Source organism: Humulus lupulus, chromosome 7 (genome assembly GCF_963169125.1).
Source record: "Humulus lupulus chromosome 7, drHumLupu1.1, whole genome shotgun sequence".
Taxonomy (NCBI): Eukaryota; Viridiplantae; Streptophyta; class Magnoliopsida; order Rosales; family Cannabaceae; genus Humulus; species Humulus lupulus.
In genome coordinates, this window is record NC_084799.1 from 137104664 (window position 1) to 137114287 (window position 9624).

Sequence of the window (9624 nt, forward strand, 5' to 3'; positions counted from 1 at the left end):
GTAAACAAGATGGTAGAAGAAAGATTATTAAGATGATAGAATCCACAAAATATAAGTTCAATAATATGTATAAGTACATTGATTCCCAAGTTTTAGTAATAGTAGAAATTAATCAAATCATCACGTATTTAAATTAGATATTCTATTTAAGCACAAGTTATTTATAGAAATATAGGATTTATCTTCACTTTTTAAGATATAATTTCAAAGTATTTAGTGTGAATCAATATAAAGAAACAACAAATAAATTAATGAATATTATTTATAAGGCAAAACATAATATTTTTGTTCTAAGCATTTGATGTGCACATTTTAATGGCACAACTTAATAAAAGAATATTATGATTTTGCACTCATGAAGAACAAAGTGTAAATATGTGCTAACAATAAAAAATACATGATATATAAGATGAAAGAAGATATTTGAAGAAGAAAAATTCACAAACTTTGTTGCACAAATGAGAAATCAACATACAAAATAAATACTATCTAGTTGCATATTGTTTCATCATCACCTTACTAATCTTAAAAAGATTCGAAACTCATAACTAGAATAGAAATTACAAACCCAAAAATTACAAACATAAATAGGAAAATTTGGAGGAGCCTCCAAATTTTTCCTCTAAACACTCATAGAAAAATTACCAAAAAGAAGAAAAAGATGAAGAGAATGGAGTGATCTTGAAAGTGTAAAAATTTTGTAGTGTGACCTCATCCTCAAAATATGGTCTTCAAATCCCTTATTTATAGCCAAAAAAGTGCTTAAAATAATCAATTTAAATTGATTAAATTAAATTTTAAATGAAGAATAATATGGCATGTAGGGATAAATTTTAGGGTGTAATGATGAATTTTGTAGTAAAATGTGTAGAAAAGTTGGGTAAAAAAATGATATTTTTGGACATAAAGGGACAATAAAACATTTGTTGGGCTCAAGAGAGCCAAAACAAGTGGCTGAGGGCTTCTGGGCCTGGTAGTGTAGTGGAAATAGTACCCGCAGTACTGTAGCTTAGGCTGGGCTGAAGCTTTTGTTTTCAGATTTGCCATTTTTTCTTTCGTTTTAAGCTTCCTCTCCTTTCTTGCTTTTAAAAAATGCAACATACTCCATACACAAATTAAATCATAATCAAATATTTTCAATTATAAATAAATCATGTTAATTCTTTGAAAATACTTAATTAATAATGAATTTAATTTAGCATTTAAGATCAACAAAAGTGCATTTTTTTTACTTCTTACTAAAATCAATAATTCAAATAATTAAACTACAACATTTTACAATAATATAACTATAAAAATACACAAAAATATATAAAATGAAAATAAACCTAATAAATTCAAAATTACTTAAAAACTTAATAAATTACTTAAAAACTCAAAGATTAAGCAACAATTAACATAAAAGATGTGGTAAAATAACTCTATTTTGTAGAGTTATCATACTCATCTAGTTCTACCCAACACAAGGGAGATCTGCATGGTCTCCCATATAAGGCCTCATAAGGAGCCATGCCTATACTAACCTGTAGCAATTATTATAAGTGAATTCTACTAAACACAAGTGTTCTCCCCAGCTACCTTTAAACTCCAAAGTAAAATAACGAAGCATGTCCTCCAAAGTTTGGATGGTCCTCTCAGACTGTCCATCTATTAGAGGGTGGTGAACGGTGCTCAAGTTAAGCTCACTCCCCCAAAGTTTTTTGCAATGCTCGCCAAAATCTTGAGGTAAATCGAGGATCTCTACAATAAACAATGCTTGGAGGTAACCCATGATGTCGAACTATATTATCCATATAAAGTCAAGCTAGTTTACAAGTCTTATAATCGGTCCTAATTTGAATAAAATAAGTGGATTTGGTCAAACAATCGACAATCACTCAGACGGTGTCATGCTTTAATGGTGTCAATGGTAATCCAGTCACAAGGTCCAGCGTGATCTTGTCCGATTTCCATTCTGGTATAGGCAAAGGTTGAAGCAAACCAGAGGGTCTTTGGTGCTCAGCTTTAACCTGCTGACAAGCCATACACTTAGCTACAAAGCTAGCCACATCTCTCTTCATACATTCCCACCAGTATTGTCTTGGTACATCTCTTCATACATTCCCATTGTCGTTTGTTCTTCTTGTTCATTTTTCGGCCATTTCCTGTTTCTTGGGTCGAATTCTTTTCCCAAATTCCTTCTTGATGAGCCTAAGTCCGCAAGGCTGCTATCTTTACACCTATAGGTGAGTGGACACTTGATCTACCTATGATGACACAGAGACTAGGTCATGAAACAACAACATGCACAAAATTGTAGCTATTTAGAACATCTTGCAAATTTTCAGAAAATTCAAAATAGTTTACAATACCAAAAACTAGGTTCAAACATGTTGATTTCCATGCGCATAAAAAAAATTAGTCACGCGTGCAACAACATGTTTGAACTTAGTTTTCAGTACTGTAAACTATTCAGAATTTTCTGAAAATTTGATGGATGCTCAGAATAGCTACAATATACACGGTCATAAAAGAAATCGCGCCGAAAACAATTCACAGGTCGAGAACACTGAGAGTCCCACCGGTAGGGCTTAAAGTGAAGCCCCTATAGGAGGATTCTCTTATATTTATATGTGTGTGTATTTATAGGGGAATTCTCCCATAGGGGCTTCACTTTAAGCCTTACTGGTGGGCCTCTCACTGTTCTTGACCTGTGAATAGTTTTCGGCACGATTTTTTTTATGACTGTGTATATTGTATCTATTTAAAGCATCCTGCAAATTTTTAGAAAATTCCGAATAGTTTATAGTACCGAAAACTAAGTTCAAACATGTTGTTGCACACGTGACTATGCGCATAGAAAGCAACATGTTTAAACCTAGTTTTCGGTACTGTAAACTATTCGGAATTTTCTGAAAATTTGCAGGATGCTCTAAATAGCTACAATATACATGGTCATAAAAAAAATTCACCGAAAATTGTTCAAGGGTTAAGAACACTGACAGTCCTACCGGTAGGGTTTAAATTGAAACCCTATAGAAAAATTATTCTGTATTTATATATATAATAACAGAAATCACAATATTTTGAGTTATTTTATTGTTAATTAATGCAGGTCACATTTATGTCAATATTGCAAGACTACTATATAGTCTATAGCATTTAAAATTTGTCAACAACTAGAGACACTCGGCGCTTAAATTCTTCAATACAAAAAGGCTCAAATTTGAACAAGTGAAATTTCATTTTCACTAGTAATAAACAGTTATCACCTTAATCGCGAATACTGGCGTAATATTATATATATGTACTAAATAATACAAAAAATACATATATATTTATATATATTGTCGTTATTATTATTCTTAGACTTGGCCATTTCTTGTGATTGGTAGACACTTGACCGCCTGTTTTTTATTGCTCAAGTCCCTAACAGAATTTTCTTATAGGTTGGGGGAGTTAAGTTGGTTTATAAGTCTATTAGCTATTTATAAGTGTTTTGGGAATCATTTGGGATTCACTTAATCAGATATTGCATTTTTTTATTCACTAGTAAATTTTAGACATAGGTTGAGAGTATTGTGTCCATGTTTCCTTCAAGAAAGACAGATAATGTGTTTTCAAGTGAGAGAAAGCTTCAAGAAAGCTTGGTTGTGTTTGGGTACAAGAGTTTTGCATGGTCACTTATTTTATATTCTTCTCAACTCTGAGGATGAAGGTTGTATAATGTTGTCCGAACATTGATCAATAAAACTTGTAGTAATGCTCACTTATTAGATGTAGGACAAATTGTTTGAACTAGTATAAATCTCAGTGTCTTTATTTTTTGTTTATTATTCTCTTTATTTCTGTATTAATTCGTAACTTTCACTTTCTACTTTCCTTGTTGGTTCTGATTGTTGCAATTTATAGCAACATATATATGAATATATATTAATATATTACATAATATCTGTCACTTCGGTTAAGGAAACGTAAATAAAATTTAATAATGACATAAAGACTGATCTTTAGTTTAAATTTTAACTTTTCTCCAAATTTTGCAAATCTTTTTTAAATTTTCATTCAGTCGACTATTTTTCAGATTAAACTTTCTCCATAGTTTTTTTTTACACTCATCTCTCAATCCACCGTTTCTAGACTGCGTACGTAATCTATATGGTTAATTCCCTTTGCAAACTGACAGGTTCTATATAAATATATTTATATATATATATATCAATTTCCTTTTAGAAAAAGTAGACAAATTGAAAGGAAATATATATAAATATTATTAGTATATTATTTCATCAGAGATAAATTATTTTTTTTTTCTTTCCATATTATATTAAATCTTTTTGAACTTCGCTAATTTCCAACCCTACTTAATTTAGAAATTTTGAAAATATATCATGGTGTACAAACAATTAAGGTTTAACAATTTAATGCGATCTATAAATGTGGCAGTAAAAATGATGATAAAATGATCTCCATTCAATTTATTTCCTAACTACAAAAAAATTATACTGTGAGCATAATACATATTCACATTTATATGCATATGTACACTGCTTTGCGATCAATGGTCTTAACATGATCATTGTTAACTCAAGTACTACTCCAAATACAATGCAAATTAATACTATCATTCAGGTGCTTATAATTAGTTAATTAAAGATGAAAATGTGCAAAAGAAATTAAGATCCATTCAACGTCTCTAAAAATATTGACGAAATACCTTTCAAATTTAATAAGTATATCTTTTTTCATTGTATAAATCATCAAGTTAAATAATTAAGATGTTATTTCTACTAATGCTACATGCATAGGGTTAATAAAAGATAATTGTAGTTTAGAATTTGGTTGCTTGATCACAGTTGAAAACCCATGTACATCATACCGAGTGGGAGAGAAAATATAGATGAAATGAGAGGATAAGGTTTTGGTGTTACCTTGAAGGGTCATTAGCTAAATAGCCCCGTTTGTATTAATTGTAAAAAACTGGCCCCAAAACACAAAGTGCCTACGTTTTTCTCCACCAATTAGCAGAAGAGTAGTTTCGAATCCATGTTACTTTTTTGTGTTATAGAGAGGAAAACCTGCAGTGCGCAGACTGTTATTTTTCTACAATATATATAAGTACAGATTTACACACAACATAAGATAAAATATGATTAAACTAAATATTTTTAAAAATTGAGAAGGAATAACAAATCAATTTGTTATTATCTTTACGCTAAAATAAAAAAAAGAGAAGAAACGTGAAATATTAACAGAAACACAGAAAATGATGACTATGAAGAGAGAAAGAAGTAGTAGGAGGTCCGTCCGAGTAATCGTAGTTAATGAATTCAAGATGGCATTCACCTGCGTCTGCACCTGCACCTAGCTTTATCCATATGCTCCCTCATCTCTACTCTACTACCTTAATTGTCCTTTTCACCATTAATAATATATAATAACAAGAGAAAAGAAGAGATAGTAGTATATATAGAGAGACCAGTTAAGGTGCAGGTGCAAACGCAGATAAAGGCGACATATTGGTACCCTTTTATGTATTTGTATATGTATGCTCCCTTGCTTCTCATCATCATCATTTTATCAATGGTAGTGGTGGTATCCTTAATTAACTCTCATTGCTTGTGAGGTTTATATAAGCAGAAGAGAAGAGAGAGAATGAGAGAGAAAATATCCTTTTCACATTTCTGTGGTAGGATCTGTTCTACGCTTTTTCCTTATATCAAATATATAATTTCAAAATCACAGTTTGTACGTACAAAAAAAATAAATAAATAAATACGCCACATCTAACATCATACATAGGTTAAAAACATTTTGTGACTGCTTGCTTATTTCTTCCTATTTACTTAGTACTTATTGGAGTATAGTATCCATGTAGAATAAGTGTAACAATATTGGGCATGTTTCACATTTGTTTTCTGTCTTTTGTTTTTAAAATTGTATTTTGAGAAATGAGAACATAAATTGTTTTTTTGTAGTTTTAAAAAAACAACAGATGTTTTGTTAATGTTTTCTAATAATAATTTTTTAGTTTTATGTAAAAAAAACCAAAAAGAAAAAAATTAATAAATATATTTACAAAGAGAAAAATATTTTAAAAGTTTGTAATAAATAATGAGATGAAGTAATGTGAAATAAAAAAAGTAATGAAAAATAAGGAGAGAGAAAGGAATTAGAGAAATTTTAAGGAAGAAAAATTGAGAAGAGAGAAATTGATGCAATAAAAAAAATTAGAGAGAAGGTGGTGAGAGAGAAAATGGCGAGATAGAAAAAATGATGATATAAGAAGTGATGAGAGAGAAACTAATGAGATATTAAATAATAAGAGAGAAAGTAAGGAGATATATTAATGAGAGAGAAACTGATGTGATATAATACTAATTAAAAAGGTTATGTGAGAAAAAAGTGACAAAATTTCTTTTGAGAATTGTTCTCCAAATTTTCTGATTTTTGTAACTTTTTTTTTTTAAAAACAATGCTAAACACCCTTACTCATTTTCAAAAAACAACTTTTAGGTTTTAAAAACAAAAAACATTTTTTACTTAAGGAGTCAAACACCATCTTAGTCTTTTATAACAACATAAGTAACTCTACTAATAATCCATTAGTTTTTAAGTATGGAGCCCTATAATTCTTGTCAACACTGCAAAACTAAATAATGTTATGTTTCAATAAAATAATTAGATTAGATATAATATTGGTATGTGAAAAATAATAAATTTACATACAAATATATATATATATATAAATGGGGACACTCTTAATGGTTATATTTATTTTAATATTAATTATTGAATTAAGATGAATGATTCATATTTATAATTATTAATTATTATTTCTTAAAATGAATTTTGACTTTTTCAAATTTTAGGAAGAGCTATCTAATGATATGACGGTCACATATTTATTAATTAAAGAATAAAAATAATCTTATTTAATATTCATTAATCCATTCATTCTTCATTCCTGATTCCTTCAATTTATCCATTTCATTAGAAGAAAAAAAATTATTTTGAAATTGATGAGAATAATTAATATAACAATTATCTTTCTAACTAATGTTTATTATCTAATTAATCTAAAAAATTAAAATTATTAATTTTATATATTTTATTTATTTATTTTTATATTATTATAATTATTTTTCATCAAAATCTTATTTAGTAATTTTAGTAATCAATACATAAGTAATAATTATTGAAAAATCTCCCCATTATTGTTACCGGACACGATAGTGCATAACATTACTTAATAAGGAATAAGGTAATTTCATATGGCTAGTGGTGTTAGACGTAAATGCCGACTAATAATTCTCATATGTTTCACGTGTCTACCAGGAATTTTTGTAATTTTATCTATGCAATTTTCTTCCGTTAATATTGTAGAAAATACCAAAACATTATTAGTAGTTTTACGGGAATTTTCATTGTACGTATCAGCATGCTTAATATTAGTGACTCCAATAATTCAACTTTGATAACTCAATTTATAATTGGATTCTTTACAAACGTGTGATCCATAATGTAAGACTTTTTGACAAAATAATTACCATTTTATAATTAAACTACATTTATATATATCAAGTTAATAATATACTTTCTGTCTAGCCCTTATTAGATAGAGATCACATCTCTCTACAGTAGTAGATATACAGTGTGGTTCAGAATATTAAATATATTATATATATATGGAGAACAACTCAAATGGCACCATATTTGTGGCTTTAAGGAACGGACAAGGATTTCTCTGTGGCTCCATTATTACAGCATCCTTCAAAGTTGTACACTCAATGAATGTCTCTGTCCTCAATCTCAGCCAGGGCCACGTGATGAAAGCCCTCACCCACGTGGGACAATATATCAATCCCAATAACAGCTTGCCATGTGTTCCTCTTTGATCCCTTTTATCTAATAGACACGTGCATGCATGCGTAGTTCTAATGACGAATAAATCATTCAACAAGACAGGCTTATCGCCTTAGCATTCAATTCATCTATTATATATGTTTCTCTAATACTTGTGACTTTATACTTAATTATTCAGCCGCAACACTTATCGCTTCAGCATAACTATACCTTAGAGATACCACTATTATTAGGTCAGTTGTATACACGTGACGATATTTGAAACGATGAGAAATTAGACTTGAGATGACAGTCAGTCATGCATATAAACTATTACTAATTAGTGAGTAAATGTATTTACTTGTAGTGAAATTGGGCTATTACTTCACTTTTAAAGGTGGAAAGACTTGGTTTTTGTTTTACATAAAATAACATTCGGAGTGGTTCAAGTTAGAGTAAAAAATGATGAAGAATCAAAATAGAAAATATATTTTCTATTTCAGTTATTATGCATAAACTGGGTAAAAATTTATACATAATATCCAAAATAATAAATATATACGCAAGCTTTGAAATACTTCAACTTCTCACATATAACTTCGGTTCTTTTGTCAGAACTGAAGTAAAAAGTGAATGTATATATTAAAAAAATATATAACTAGTATATATAATCACCGAATTTAACTCAAACCAATACTCTTCCTTGTACATATTAAACTAACACTAGTCAATAATTGAGATTAAGGCACTGCTTAGCAAATCTTTTATAAGTCATTTTGGGCCTTGAAATGACTTTTTAGAGTTAAAAGTATTTTAATGCAATAGTAGGATGCACACGATTTTAACTTTTAACTTTAAAAAGCTGATTGGGAAGAAGCTACTCTATGTAATTTTTTGAGGATGAATTGTTGAAAAACTCAAAGTTCAAAAAGTCAAAAGCTTGGCCAAACCAAGCCCTAACTATTTGCCAAATTTTTTAAGAATACAATAATCTTCCGATGATAATCTTCATCAGCAAAACTAAAACATATTTCACTATAGAGCAGTGCAAACATCATGGTTAAAATTAATGTCATTATACTATAAAAAAAAATACAATAGGAATGTAACAAGAACATAACAGAGCAATAATGGTCCTTGTTGTATATAACATATCACATATATATAATCACATTACATATCAGAATACAATTATACACAATGATTCTTGTTGTATTAACTGAGACCCACGAATACAATAACCTAGAAACACAAGTGATGCACTCAACAACAACACCCACAACTAGATTTATTTACATATCCATAGATGCACCAGGAACAACCTGATGCTAGCCGACCACGAAGACGACGCGAGCCACCACGATGTCAGCTACGAACCATAGAGAATCTCTGTCTGACAAAGATATATAGCATGGGTAGAACAAACAAAGAGAGAAAGAAAATAGGCGAAGAGACGACACCACAAACCACTGAGTCAACGAAGCACCGAGAAGATCACAAAGCCCGAATACTCATCGAACAACCAAGATGATGCGAGCCCCCACAGTTGATGTAGTGAACCACTGCTAGAAAATGCTGCAAATCAGTGACTCTCCATGATTAATGTAACGCCCTACTACCTTAGAGCTGTTACTAAGTGAGTTTAAAGATGTGCAATCACTCGCTAATCGAGATTTTAGGACAAAAAGTGTAATCAAATCATAAACAGAGTAGAAACTCTTGAAATAACTCTATTCCATTGAAAATCATTAAAGTTTAACACTTGGGATCCCAAAATACTGATTAGAAATATTTACAACA

At 29.7% G+C, this 9624-nt stretch overlaps 1 long non-coding RNA gene across 1 annotated transcript; it reads right to left on the reverse strand.

Annotated features, from left to right (window-relative positions):
* Window positions 1-1343: 1343 nt before the first annotated feature.
* On the reverse strand, window positions 1344-5715 carry LOC133788657 (uncharacterized). Its single transcript, XR_009873322.1, has 2 exons — window positions 4911-5715; window positions 1344-2246 (listed from the first exon to the last, which is right to left on the reverse strand). It is a non-coding gene; the product is annotated as an uncharacterized LOC133788657 (long non-coding RNA).
* Between the last annotated feature and the right edge of the window lie 3909 nt (window positions 5716-9624).